This window comes from Humulus lupulus, chromosome 9 (assembly GCF_963169125.1).
Source record: "Humulus lupulus chromosome 9, drHumLupu1.1, whole genome shotgun sequence".
Lineage (NCBI taxonomy): Eukaryota > Viridiplantae > Streptophyta > Magnoliopsida > Rosales > Cannabaceae > Humulus > Humulus lupulus.
In genome coordinates, this window is record NC_084801.1 from 44,625,533 (window position 1) to 44,640,654 (window position 15,122).

The following is a 15,122-nucleotide window of genomic DNA, read 5'->3' on the forward strand; positions in this document are numbered from 1 at the left end:
GGGACCCAGAGCTGGAGCTTGCGAAGCAAAGCTCTACAGCGGTCATGGAGTATTCTGCAAAAGGACTTGTCAAGGAGTTGGGGGTGTTTCGGCGTAGCTCTCTGAATGTGCCCCAACCCCCAGTCCTGTTCATCACTGGGCTACACAGGAGATAATTTTCATGATGCATAATGGCAGACATTTCAATGGCAATTTTCACAAAAACACATAATGCGCACATGACACGTAATGCAAGTATGTTTATGGCAAAAACAAATTAACCTAAGCTTAACAATTTAAAAAAAAATAAAAAAATGCTAGCACATGAGTGGTGTTCTGTGTACGTTTTGTTCAAGGGGCGTATGGCTATGCCTTAGCCATGTATACCCCCCCAAGTGAGCGTGGGGTCCGGACATCTCCGGACCGCATGGTCACTTGTTGAAACGCAGCCTTGAACACAGGGATAAAAAATAGGGGTAAAAAATGCAGTAAAAGCGGAGTGAACCTCTCCGTGTTTCATGAAATTAGCCTGTGAGGCATGTGTTTTACAGCAGGGAGGTTTATCTCCACATTTTACACTTTTACTACGTCCACTAAGGACTTTCGACTAGATAGTCCGGGGCCTACTGATAGTAATGGCGGAGGTGCTCCGCGTTCTAGGCGCGCGGGACTTTAGATCCGTCGAGTCTCTTTAAGTGATACGTCCCATGGCCCACTTTTTCTTGTACTTCATAGGGGCCTTCCCAGTTGGGTCCGAGGACTCCCACTCCCGGATCCCGCGTAGCAGGAAATACTCTCCGTAGGACAAGATCCCCAACTTCGAATGTATGGCTCTTGACTCTTGTGTTGAAGTGTCGGGCTATCTTGCCTTGGTACATTTTTAGTTGGACCTGCGACTGCTCCCGGAGCTCTTCAATCATGTCCAGGGACTCCTGGAGAAGGGCGTGGTTCCGGGTAGGGTCGTAGGTGTCCTGCCTATGAGAGGGGATCATAGTTTCTACTGGGATGACGGCCTCGCAACCGAAGGTCATGGAATAAGGTGTGTGCCCCGTCGAAGTTCTCTCTGTTGTGCGATAGGCCCAAAGTACTCGCGGAAGTTCTTCCGGCCAGTGAGCCTTGCAGGCTTGGAGTTTTTTCTTCAACGTGGTCTTTAAGATTTTGTTTACTGCCTCCACTTGCCCATTAGCTTGGGGTCTGGCGACTGCGGAAAAGCTTTTGATAATTCCATGCGAAGCACAGAAGTTCGTGAAATGTTCACTATCAAATTGCTTCCCGTTGTCGGACACAATCTTTCGTGGAAGCCCAAAACGACACACTATATTCCTGATGACAAAGTCCAGTGCCTTCTTAGACGTGACCGTGTTCATAGGTTCAGCTTCAACCCATTTGGTGAAGTAGTCTACCGCGACTATGGCATACTTCACTCCGCCCCTTCCAGTTGGAAGGGAACCTACTAGGTCAATGCCCCAGACGGCGAACGGCCAGGGGCTGGTCATTAAGGTAATTTCTGTAGAAGGCGCTCGCGGAACCTTGGCGTACCTCTGGCATTGCTCACATTTTCTGACATAATCCACACAATCCTTCTTCATGGTGGGCCAGAAGTATCCTTGTCGAAGGATCTTTTTGGAGAGGCTCAGCCCGGAGGTATGGTCCCCACAGAAGCCTCCGTGAACCTCATGGATGATGGCGCTGATTTCGGTTCCGGCAACACACCTAAGGAAGGGTATGGACAACCCCCTGAGGTAAAGCTTTCCATCCATAACCACGTATCGGGGAGCTTGATACTGGAGCTTTCTTGCGTCTGCTTTATCAGTGGGAAGCTCTCCGGTGGTGAGAAATCTGAGGATGGGTCCCATCCAGGAATGGGAATGGTCGATGATGGCATTTACCCTCTGTGTCTCGGTACTAGGTGCTTCTAAGTGCCCGATGGGCACTAGGCCATATTGTTCAATCTCCGGGTCTGTTGCAAGCTTGGCCAGCGTGTCCGCGAGTGAGTTCTGGTCCCGGGGGACCTGGCGGATGTGGTAGCCTTTGAAATGCTGCAGGAGGCCGCGGGAGAGAGACACGTAGGCAGCCATTTTTTCGCCTTTCGTCTGGTATTCCCCGGATATTTGGTTTACCACAAGTAGGGAGTCGCTGTATACCTCGATTTTTTGGGCTCCGACTTCTCTGGCCAGTTGTAATCCAGCCAACATGGCTTCGTGTTCTGCCTCGTTGTTGGACGCTGGGAATGCGAAACGGATGGCGCTCTGGAGCTGATGTCCTTGGGGAGATATTAGGATGACCCCTGCTCCAGCTCCTTTTTCATTCGAGGCTCCGTCTACGTAGACCTTCCATGTGGGAAGTTCCGGGACAGGATCTTCCGGGAGGTCATTCATTCCTGAGCATTCCACAATAAAGTCCGCGAGAGCTTGTCCTTTTATGGAAACACGTGGCTGGTAGTGGATGTCAAATTGGCTCAGTTCCATGGCCCATTTAAGCAATCTGCCAGAAGACTCGGGCTTCTGCAAGACTTGTCGGAGAGGGTGGTTGGTGAGTACTCTGATGGTGTGCGCCTGGAAATAGGGCCTTAGCTTCCGCGAAGGAATTAGCAAGTAGAGGGAGAGTTTTTCGATCATTGAATATCTGGACTCGGCGTCCAGTAACCTCTTGCTGACGTAATACACAGGGAGCTGGATACGGCCATCTTCCCGGACGAGAGCGGCACTCACTGCGTGCTCTGTCACAGCTAAGTATAAGAACAACGCCTCTCCTTCGACAGGTTTGGACAGAATGGGAGCTCGGGTTAAATGTTCCTTGAGGTGTTGGAAGGCTGCTTCGAATTCGGGGGTCCACTCGAACCTCTTGTTTCCTCGCAACACATTGAAGAAGGGGACACATTTGTCAGTGGCCTTAGATACGAAGCGGCTGAGCGCAGCTATCCTTCCGGTAACGCTTTGGACATCCTTATGCTTCTGGGGGGAAGGCATATCTATGAACGCCTTAATTTTCTCAGGGTTGGCTTCCACTCCGCGGGAGCTGACAATGAAACCGAGGAACTTCCCAGACGAGACCCCGAAAGTACATTTCTTCGGATTCAGTTTCATTCCATACTTTTGGATCACGGCGAAAGCTTCCTTAAGGTCGTCACTGTGGTCCCTGGAGGTCTTGGACTTTACCAACATGTCGTCTACGTACACCTCCATATTCCTCCCCAGCTGGTCCTTGAACATCCTGTTCACTAGACGCTGGTACGTCGCCCCAGCGTTCTTCAAACCGAAAGGCATGACCACGTAACAGTAGACACCCTTGTCTGTGAGGAAGCTGGTGTGTTCCTGGTCCGCGACATGCATCTTGATCTGGTTGTATCCGGAGTACGCATCCATGAAGGACAAGAGTTCATACCTGGAAGTAGCGTCTACCATCTGATCGATTCGCGGAAGAGGGAAACAATCTTTCGGGCAGGCTTTGTTTAGGTCCGTGAAGTCGATGCACGTTCTCCAGGACCCATTGGGTTTCGGGACCAGAACCGGGTTGGCCAACCACACGGGATAGTGTGACTCCTGGAGAAAGCCTATGGACATCAACTTTTCCACTTCAGCTTTGACTGCTTCGGCCCTCACTGGGTCTAACGGCCTCCTCTTTTGGCGAACTGGAGTTGCAGATGGGTCTATGTTGAGTGCATGGCACGCAACATTGGGATTAATCCCCGTCATATCAGCGTGGGACTAGGCCAGGATATCCTGATTATTCTTCACAGTGGCCACGATCTTTTCTCGAATGGCCGATGGAAGGTTTTTCCCTATCTGAATGACTTTGGTGGGATCTCCCGGGTTGAGGATCACCTCTTCGACTTCCTCCGTCGGCTCTATCGCTCTCTCGACCCCCACTCTAGGGTCGAGTTCGTCAACGTACGCCCCTTGGGCACCCCCAGTTTCTGGTAAATCTCCCGCTAAAGGAGCGGCAACAACCGCCTCCTGGACCGTGTAGACGGATCGGACGGAGACGTTATAACAGCTTCGTGCACTTCGTTGGTCTCCCCGGAGGGTGCCAATACGCCCGTCGTCGCATGGAAACTTCAGGCATAAGTGGCGTATCGAGGTTATGGCCCCGTAATCGATTAGGACCGGTCGGCCTAGGATAGCATTATACGCCGTGGGGCAGTCGACCACTACAAACGTGCAGTGCTTGAAGGCGCAAGCGTCGCTTTCTCCTCTGAGGGTGACTGGAAGTTGAATTTTGCCTAATGGCATGAGTGCATCCCCATTGAACCCCTGAAGCTGGATGGGGCATGGGGTCAGGTCTGTCTCGGTTAATCCGATAGCGTGGAAGGCAGCTTTGAAGAGGATATTTACGGAGCTTCCACTATCAACAAGGATCCGTGATACCTTCTTATTGGCAATCTGGGCTTCCACGACGAGGGGATCGTTGTGGGGGAAGTGCACATGTCGGGCGTCATCTTCCGTGAAAGTGATGGGAAGATCCATCATTCGGGGACGCTGAGCAGGTGACTGAACCAAGGCGCACATCTCTCCGGTGTGTTCTAACTCCCTCAAGTACCTTTTCTGGGAGTTGCGGGTGCTTCCGGCAAGGTGCGGTCCCCCGGAAATGGTGGCTACGTGTCCGTCAACAGGTGGCGGAGCAAGGCCGAGCGGATATGGGTTTCCGGGTCCCGGAGCCAATAAGGCAATGGGTGCCGGAGGGGTTGGAGCAGGGAGCGCTGGGAACTGAGACCCAGGAACTTGGGGGTGACCGGCTCCAGGAGGGCTAGCGGTCCCCCTCTGTCCCGGAGAATATGCAGCTCCGTGAACTACTCCCTGTCCGGGATAGATTATGGGTATCCTCACCCATTGACCGAGGAGTCCCGCTCTTGCCAGGGACTCGATCTCATCCTTCAGCTGAAGGCATTCGTTTGTGGTGTGCCCCACGTCTCCGTGGAACTCACACCTCTTGTTGGAGTCTCGCAGACGCCTTCCTCCGTGAGACACTTTCGGGGGCTTCCTGTAGTTGACCATATTACAGGTCGCCCGATAGACATTCTCTCGCGAATCTATTAAACTGGTGTACTCCGTGAACTTGGGCTCATAGTCCTTCCGTGGTTTCTTTGAATGGTCTCCCCGGTTGGGGTTTCTTCTGCCTCGTTTATTCCGCGATTGGCTCAGATTTCATTCTGGGTCTTCTGCTCGCGGTTGCGACGGTCTGGGAGCGATACTACATCCTGTCTGTACAGCTCCGTACCCAGAGAAATGGGTTTGACTCCGCGTCGGAGCAGACGCAGAAGGCCCATACACGCTTGGAGCGAACTGGGCTCCTGGAAGCGTGAGGGCTGGCGCGGGAGCTTGCGAAGCAAAGCTCGGCGCAGTCACGGAAGGCGTCGGAGCTGGGGGAACTCCAAAGGCCTGCTGGTAGGCATCCTCAAGGTTGATGATTCCCTGAGCTCTTGACATGAATTCGGACAGCGTTTCTGCCCGTCTCCTTTGCATTTCCCCCCATAGCAGGGAGCTGACAGTAAGGCCCGATTGAAGGGCGATCAGCTTCATGTCGTCGCTGACCTTGGTCTTAGCAGCAGCTTCCATCATTCTCTGAATGAAAGCTTTGAGGTTCTCATTGGGTAGCTGCTTGATGTTGGTTAAGGAACCAACTTCCATGTCGTGGTCTCGGGCAGCAATGAACTGCCTTCTGAACGCGGACTGTAGCTCCTTCCAACTGTGGATGGATCCGGGAGCTAATCTTTTGCACCAGTCCTCCGCGAACTTGGTAAGGGTGAGTGAGAAGCACATGCATTTGGCATCTTCACTGACGCGCGCCACTTGCATCATTTTGTTGTATTTAGCTAGATGGGTGCGCGGGTCTGTCCTCCCCTCATATAATTCTATGTGGGGCATTTTGAAGTTATCCGGGAGGGACGTTTCCCCGATCCTCCGAATACATGGTTCCGGGTCCTCCTCCTCGGAGTCTGACAGGGCCCCGCTTTGCTTCCGGACCAGCTTGGTCAGGGCAGCGATCTGTTCCTCGACCCTCTTTGTATCACTCTCCGGGAGGTCACGTCCCCGGACCTTGTCATTAAGATGATTTCGCAGGTCATCTCCGCGAGGCCGGGCCTTTTCTCCTTTGGCCTTTTCATACTTGGCCTCCAACCTTCTTCTTAGATCCACCGTGGACCAGCTATCTTCGGAGTGCGTTTCCGCAGCCCGACCGTCCTGGTTGACGGAATCACTGGGGCGGTTGTTCCTTCCCCTAGGCCTGGGTGCCTTAGCACCGGGCCCTTTAGGCATAGAGTGCCCCCTTGGGGCTGAAGGATGTCTGGGCTTAGAAGCGCCAGAGACCTTCTGCGCGCGGGGGGGGGCAGTCGGCCTGGTGATCCACGCCTTTAGGAGGTGTAGGGGCGTTAGTGCGTGCAGGCTCCCCAGCCTTTTCTTTGCCCTTGTTAGGGGCGGTTTTGGATGGTCCAGCGGCGGCTGGATCCGGCATGGTGGCATCAGCACCACCTGGAACAAAGGCATCCTCGTCCGAGTCGCCTAGGTCTCCGAACTTGCTCTGGAGGCGCTCCATAATGCGCTGCATTTTTTTGGAGACGCGCTCCTGCTCAGCAAGCTTGGCCTTAGTGACCACCAGTTCTTCGGCTACTTGGACCAGTTCTGGATCCTTCTCGTAGTAGTAGCCGTCTTTGTAGTAACCGTCTCGGACATACTCTTCCTCGCTTTCTAGGTATGTCGTATCTTCAGTGCTGACCCGATCCTGGCGGGATGTCGGGTCTTCACCGTGGTGGTCCAAGGGTTCGTTTTGAACCACATCTTCCATCATAGTATCGGGGTTGACCCTAGCAGTTTTGTCAACCGCAGATTTTCTCGTAGTCACCATCTTTTCAGTACACAGAAAAAGAGCTGACTAACAACTTCCTACAGCTCTCAATGAAAGCACCAAAATGTTTACCGAGTTTTTCGGAAACGAATACGAACGGAATAATAAAAAGACAAGAGCTATAGAAATGCGGAAATGTAAATAAACAAACAGTGTTTTTACGTGGTTCAGGTGTTAACGAGCCCTAGTCCACGAGTCGATGTTATTATACTTGTAGAGAATAACAGTCAAACAGCTGGTGTATAGGAACTCACAACCTCACAGTGTTTCTCTCGGGTTCTCTTGGAGAAGATGAAGCTAGAGAGATTTTAGTAGAGTTCTTGCTATGTGATTTGTTGGCCGTCCCCCCTATTGTAAAATGAGGGGGTCTTTATAGCTAGGGTTTTTCTCTACTCACATGAGTCTTAATTACACCAGCCATAAATAGGGGATACAATTACCGTAGTCACCTGGCTACCAGGCTCTATGTAGGTATATTTACGTGAAAGTATGGGGAATGCACAAAGGCAGCCGTCTTTTCCAAGTTGTCAGCGGAACAGTAGGCGAAATAGTGCTTTTAGGCGTGCTGGGATGTGTGCGGTTTTGACCTGTCGGGCGTGTCAGGCGGGATTCTGTGTCAGGCGGATATCATTCCAACTATGCCTCCTCCATGACTCGACCGCCTGGTCTTGTTCCGTGCGAGGCAAGGAACTTTTTCCGCGAAGACTACTTGAAGAGCTTCTCCTAGAAGGAGATTCCCCGAAGGATATCCCTTCGGGAGTCCGGGAGAGGTGACGAGCTTCCGTGTCGCGTTTGCTTGAAAGAGTAATCCGAACACTACACGGGAGAGGCGAAGACTTTCTGTCCATCCGCGAGCTCTGGTCACCTACCGTGAAAGACATTGATAATTCTGCTTCCCCAAGGATATCCATCTAAACGCTATCCGGAAATCTGGATAACAGTAAGGACCCAACTATTCTAGACCATGGACCATTAATAACTACTATACTAATCTTAAGAAAACGTACATGTGAAAACACCATAGCTTTATTTAAAACTGTAAAGTAATGGTATAAATACATAAATATTTCACTTAGGATATGGGATCCCATTGTTTTGAAAATAAAACAAAACATAATTTAAATAAATTGGTTACAACATTAAGTGCGGAAAAATAATACATAGAAATCATAACTAAAAGACTTAAAAACTCCATCCTCGAATCGTACACGCAATCCACCGATTCCATCCTGCCTCAATACACATCCCCAAGCTGCCAAGAACCTTCCCGCCGCCAAAACTATTTTCCTGCACATATAAAACACAAAGGAATGAGCATAATGCCCAACAAGGAAAATCTACTACAAGCATGAAACATATACATACGCATAAACTATAAACTATAAATTGTAAACTATAATCATATAACTATATAAATACAACATGTATTATAATGGCCATCATACTTCTTGGGACTTGCTAGCTAAGCAATCATATGCCCATAGATTTACGGGGCTAGTTATCTAAACAAGTCATATAAATTTATGGGGCTGTTATCTAAACAATCATATGCCCAAGGAATCTACTATTGGGACGTGTTATCTAAACAAGTTATATATTTGTTATCTAAACAAATTATGTGATTGTTATCCAAATAATTCAAAAACAAACATATCATACTTATAACATGAACATATATGAACAACATAAAAGCATACAATCTACCCTATTTTCCTTACCGAAAACCGGGATGTGAGAACAAGATCGAGACTTTGGAACACTTCTAAAAACCATAATAGAGAGGTAAGTATACTAAGGAAAAGAGATGAAAAGAACGAACTACACCATCGAAAAGATACTTACCAACAAGAATCTTATGTTCAAGATCTTAGATGCCTAACCAAGAATAGAGAATACGAGTTAGCATGTGAGTAGAGAAAAACTATAAGATCTTAAGGAAACAATACAGAAAGGAACTAAGAATAGGAATACCTTTAATGCTTCTATGACTGAACTACACCTCGAAACCAAAATATACTATAGACCTTACTTCCCAAGTGTTTATTAAGCTTATAACCCCAACCCAAGTGTTTAACACTCTAAAATAACCTAGCAGCTTGTAGACTATGAACTTAGCTTGATGAATGAAGAAATGGCTGGGTACTAGGTCCTATTTATAGAGTTCAAGAATGAAAAGATCTTTATTTAGCTTGAATAAAATAATGGCTTTTTAATTGAATTTTTTTTAATAATCGTTCAGCAGAGGCTGAAGACTCGGTCAGAAAGATTATGGACTTATCAAGAGGTTAAGGATTAAAATGAGCTCGGTTTCAAAATCGTTTGAAAGCCATGCACTACAACCGATATATCGCCCATGCTAGGCGATATCTCTCCTGTATTGATGCTCCCGAGGCTCGTCGAGGTGGTCGTGCGAAGCTACGTGTTTTTCGTATCCCCATATGGCGATATATCGCCCCCTAGAGCTGCGATATATCGGCATACGCTGAAATATTATACACGTAATTACACTTTTTCAGCCTAATTTGAATTGAGTAAATAGCCTTGACTAAGTCCTTTAACGATTTCAAAGCTGCTGGCAGACCCTAGGATGTTCAAATATTACTCTTAATAAACTTATTCCTCATAAATTCTTAATTTCTTATTAAACACACACATGACGAGTGTTAATATCTTATTGGGTTTATCTAAACCTTATAGTATAATAATTATCATCTCCATAATTAGTCATATTAATCAAACCTTAGGTTATAATTAATATTGTTAAACTATAGGTTAAACTTATAAAATCTACAAGTGTTACTACGAGTGTCCAACTAAGTCCCGGTTTGAACCAAAATCCATAGTTATAAAAATACTACAACTATTACTAGCTATTACTATTACTACTAGTATCTAACTAGCTAAGTAAAGTTCTTGGACTCTACAATTCTCCCCTACTAAAATGAATTTCATCCTCGAAATTTACTTACCAAATAAATCTGAATACCAGCTTTGCATGTCTTCCTCCAACTCCCACGTTGCCTCTCGTTCATAACTATTACTCCATAGGACTTTGACTATTGGAATACTCTTGGACCGTAACTGCTTCATCCCTCTATCTAGGATGCTAACCAGTCGTTCCTCGTAACTCAAGTCTTTCTGGAGTGCTATCCTATCGTACTTGAGGACATGAGATGGGTCTGACACATATTTGCGTAGCATTGAGATGTGGAACATGTTGTGACTATCTACTAGAGCTGGCGGTAGGGCTAGTATATACGCAACTAATCCCACTTTGCCCAATATCTCAAAAGGACCTATAAATCGGGGACTAAGTTTGCCTTTCTTCCGAAACCGCTTCACGCCTTTCATAGGAGATATATTCAAGAAGACTTGATCTTCGACCTTGAATTCCACATCGCGTCGCTTGGCATCCAAATAACTTTTCTGATGGCTTTGAGCAGCAAGCATACGCTGTCTAATTAGCGCTACTGATTCTTGAGCTTTTCTAACAGCTTCGGGACCGAGAAGCTGTCTGTAACGACCCAAATTCACTAATAAGGCTTAAGAGCCTTGATTAGTGTGCCTGGAGGGCATAATGGAGACTATGTGTGGTTTTAATGATTAAGATGCATGATTATGATTTAAAGCATGTTATATGATTACTTGAATATTTGAGATGCATGACTATGTGTATTAGTATGCATGCAGGCCCTGATTAGGTTAGAAGGGCATAAATGTAATTTTGACCATTATGGGCATAACTGCTTCGATATATGTGATAATTGTCGAGACCACATTACTATGTGGATAAATCTGTGATCTGTGACTCGAGACGACCCTAGTGAGCAAAGTAGCGGAAAAGTCATAGCGGAGATTTATACCTGGCTCGGGGTGAGTTTAGGGGTATAAATGGGAGTTTAGCGGATGTACTGGAGTCTATTATGACATTGAGGAATGCTACTGGTGATTAATTAGGTATCGGAAGTTAGGCAGGAAAAAATAGAGAAACTCGAGGAATTAGCGGGAATTAGGTAAAATGACTAAAATTCCCTCAAGTGGTCTAAAGGATTAGAATTAATAGGGAGGGCATAATGGTCATTTGGCTTTTAAGGATGGGTATTACTGAGGTTTTATGTTAGTGGGATTTGTAGAACATTACAGAAGTTTGAAAAAGAAAGAAAAGGAAAGGAAAAGAAAGGAGAGAAAACATAAAGAGTTCTCTAGGTCGGTTTGTGCTTTCTTCACCAATTTCTTGAGGATTTCTGGGGTAAGCTCAGAGGAGAGCTAGGAGAAACTAAGCATCAAGGATTCTAAGCTAAGTGTGGAGAATTAGCAGAGGTTTAGCAAGGGTTCATCAACACTTGAGGTAAGACTTAGAATTCTTCAGTTTCAGTTTCTGGTTTTTGAGTTGTGGTGCTTAAGTTGAATTGGGTGGAACCTTAGGGAATTCAGACTTGAGGCTGAGGAGGAGCAAGCCAAAGGAGTCTAGAGGCATCTTGTGGTCGAAATTATATCAAAGGTATAAGGTTTAAACTCTAAACTTTGATGTTCAGCTGGTTTTTACTGAGTTTTAGAGCTTAGAAGTGGCTATGGTGAATTATGAGTTTGTGGATGCATGTGCTTAGGTTTTAGATGTTTGGGGTGCTTGGGATGAGTGGAGTGTGGTTATGAGGTTGTTTTTGAGTTTGGGTAAGAGTTGGAAGAGGTTTGGTTGAGGTTGGTTCAAAGAAATCGCAGAAGGGAAAAATCAGTGCAGGGCTGTTTGTGGCTAGCGCTACAGCGCTAGCCTTTGGGTGCTGTAGCGCTAGGCCATTTTGCTGAAGGATTTTTGGCTTCTGTTTGTAGCACTGTAGCACCCTCCCAAGAGCGCTGTAGCGCTACCCTGCCTTCTGAAGGGGATTTTTGGGTTGTTTGCAAGGATTTTTGACCTAGGGTTTGGGGTTTGATTCCACCACCTTGTTTAGTGGAACTAGGACATCCCGGGGGCTCAGGATTGGCCCCGAGGCTAGGTTTTGAACTTGGGGATTGATAATGACCTTGGCCATGATTGTGATTAGGTGAGCGCTAGGGCTCGAGGGGGATCGTGCTCAAGGAGTCGAGGGATCAAAGTTATTGAATTGAAAGGTAAGAAAACTGTACCCGGTTGTATGATTGTGACGGGACTAAGTGCTCCCGAGAATTGTATCGTATCAATGTTGGTATTACGCCATGGGACATGTAGAAGCGGCCTAAGAGTGTCGTGCATGATATTTGCGCACAAGGTGCAGATTGGCCACTGGTAGCCAAGAACAGCGGGATAACAGAGGGAGCAGCCAGAGAGCGCTAGCCCTGGTTATCATTTGTGAACTGTACATGTTATGAATTGATATGCCTAGTATGTGGAACATTTGATTATTCTAATTGAGTATATGGTTGAAGTTATGTAATGCGCTGTAAGATATTGATTTGACTGCTAAATGCTTATGCTCTGTTGTTGTTGTGTTTTCTTGCTGGGCCTTGGCTCACGGGTGCTACGTGGTGCAGGTAAAGGCAAGGGCAAGCTGGACCAAGCCTGAGATGGAGAGCTCCAAGGTGAAAAGTACATAGCAAGCTGTTCGATCACCACGGTCAAGGAGTGGACCAGGACAGGGATTACCTAATTGCTTGCTTTGCCTTAGTATGGCTGGTTATTGTATCTAGGTCTTGTAACTTTTGTAAACGATCTTTAAAACTTATATTTTTGGGATCCCGTGTAAACAAACAACGTTCTTTAATGAAAATGTGGCTTTTGAGACCAAAACACTTTCAACCCTAGTTCCTTTACAGTTCAGTATCACGATTTTAACTAAATGTCTTGATTAGCAAGTCTGGCACTTTGTAAACACAGAGTGTAACGGTTTTGGCTATCCAGAGTGTTACATTGCCTTTCTCCTACTTCGTCCCAATGCAACGGTGATCGACACCTTCTCCCATAAAGCAACTCATAAGGTGCCATTCCGATCGTTTACTAGTACCTATTGTTGTAGGAGAACTCTATCAGCAGTAAGTACTCATCCCATGATCCTCTGAAATTGAGTACACAAGCGTGTAGCATAACCTCTAAAATTTGAATCGTACGCTCGGACTGACCGTCTGTCTGAGGATGAAAAGCTGTACTAAGACTTTACTTATTACCCATGGCTCACTGTAAAATTCCCCAACATCTCAATCTATACACCGATCCTCTATCCGATACTATTGTCTGCATATTGGTCTGCCGTGTATAAAGTCTTAACAGGCAGGATATGAGTGGACTTGGTTAGTCTATCTATTCCTACCCAAGCCGAATCATGCTGCTTATTCGTTCGTGGCAAACCCGTGACAAAATCCATAGCTATATCGTCCCACTTCCATTCTGGTACGCTAAGCGGTTGCAATAAGCCTGTGGGCCATTGATGTTCTGCTTTCACTTGCTGGCATACTAGACATTTAGACACAAATTCAGCTATGTCCTTCTTCATCCCCGGCCACCAATATATTACCTTGATGTCGTGAGTCACCTTGGTCGACCCTGGGTGAACTGAGTACGGGGTACCGTGTGCTTCTTCTAGAATCGCCATCTTAATCCCTTGATCAATTGGCACGCATACCCGATGCTTATATCTCAATAATCCTTGACTTGATATCGAGAAATCTATGGCCTTGCCTTCTTTGATTGCATCCACATGTGCCGCTAGTGTGTCATCATGCCCTTTCCCAATCCGTATATCTTCTAGCAGATTTGATTGGATAGACAAATTAGCCAGCTTGCCGATAACTACCTATATTCCGGCATTGATCAGCTCCTGCTCCAGCAACTTTTCTATTTCGACTAGAGCTGCTAAACTTCCATAAATTTCCCTACTTAGCGCATCGGCAACTACGTTTGCCTTTCCCGGGTGGTGTAAGATTTCGCCTCATGTTGAGCTCCTTTTGAGTAAAGAAGTACTTTAGACTTTTGTGGTTCGTATAAATCTTGTACCGTTCTCCGTAAAGATAATGGCGCTAGATTTTCAACGCAAAGACCACAGCTGCCAACTCCATATCGTGCGTTGGATAGTGTTGCTCGTACTCCTTCAGCTGCCTTGAGGTGTAGGCTATCACCTTGTCATTCTACATCAGCACGCAACCCAACCCTTGCTTTGATGCATCGCAGTAGACTATGAACTTACCGTTGGGTGTCGGTACACAAAGTACTGGTGCTGAGCAAAGCTTATCCTTAAGCAACAGGAAGCTTTCTTCACATCTATCATTCCAGTTGAATCTTTTCTGTTTCCGGGTCAGGTTGGTGAGCGGAGTGGCTATCTTAGAAAAGCCCTCTACGAATCTCCTATAATAACCTGCTAATCCAAGAAAGCTCCTTACCTCGGATGCATTCTTTGGTCTTGGCCAATCCTTCACGGCCTCTACCTTTGATGGGTCTACTGCAACTTCGTCCTTGGATATAATGTGCCCGAGGAACGCTACTTGCGAAAGCCAAAACTCGCATTTCTTGAACTTGGTGTAGAGTTGATGCTTGTTTAGTCGTGACAAAATCAACCTCAAATATTCCTTGTGCTCTACTTCATCCTTGGAGTGTACTAAGATGTCGTCGATGAACACTACGATGAATTTATCTAAGTAGTCCTTGAAGAACCTATTCATCAAGTCCATAAACGTGGCTGGTGCGTTGGTAAGAGCAAAAGACATAACCAAGAACTCGTAATGCCCATAACGAGTTCTAAAAGCTGTCTTAGGAATATCCTCTCCCCGCACCTTGAGCTGATAGTACCCGGACCGTAAATCAATCTTTGAAAATACGGTTGCATCTCAGAGTTGATCAAACAAGTCATCAATCCGGGGTAGTAGGTACTTATTCTTAATCGTTACTTTATTTAGCTCGCAGTAATCTATGCACATCTACATACTTCCATCCTTTTTCTTCACAAATAGAATCGGTGCTCCCCATGGCGAATGGCTTGGCCTAATAAAACCCAAGTCTAGGAGTTCTTGTAGTTGCATCTTTAACTCCTTGAGTCCCGTAGGTGCCATCCGGTATGGTGCCTTGGAGATAGGCTCGATGCCTGGCATTAATTCAATCGTGAAGTCAATTTCCCGAGTTGGCGGCAACCCTGGCAATTCATTGGGAAATACCTCTGGGAATTCTCTTACAATACGGACGTCTCCAACCTTAAGTGGTGTTTCCTTTACCACATATGTGATGCTGGCTAAGAATTCTTGACATCCTTTTTCTATCATTCTTTGGGCTTTGAGAGATGATACTAACGGGGTGCATAATCCTGAAGCTTGTCCCATGAAGCATAGTTTCTGGCAATCAGGAGTCT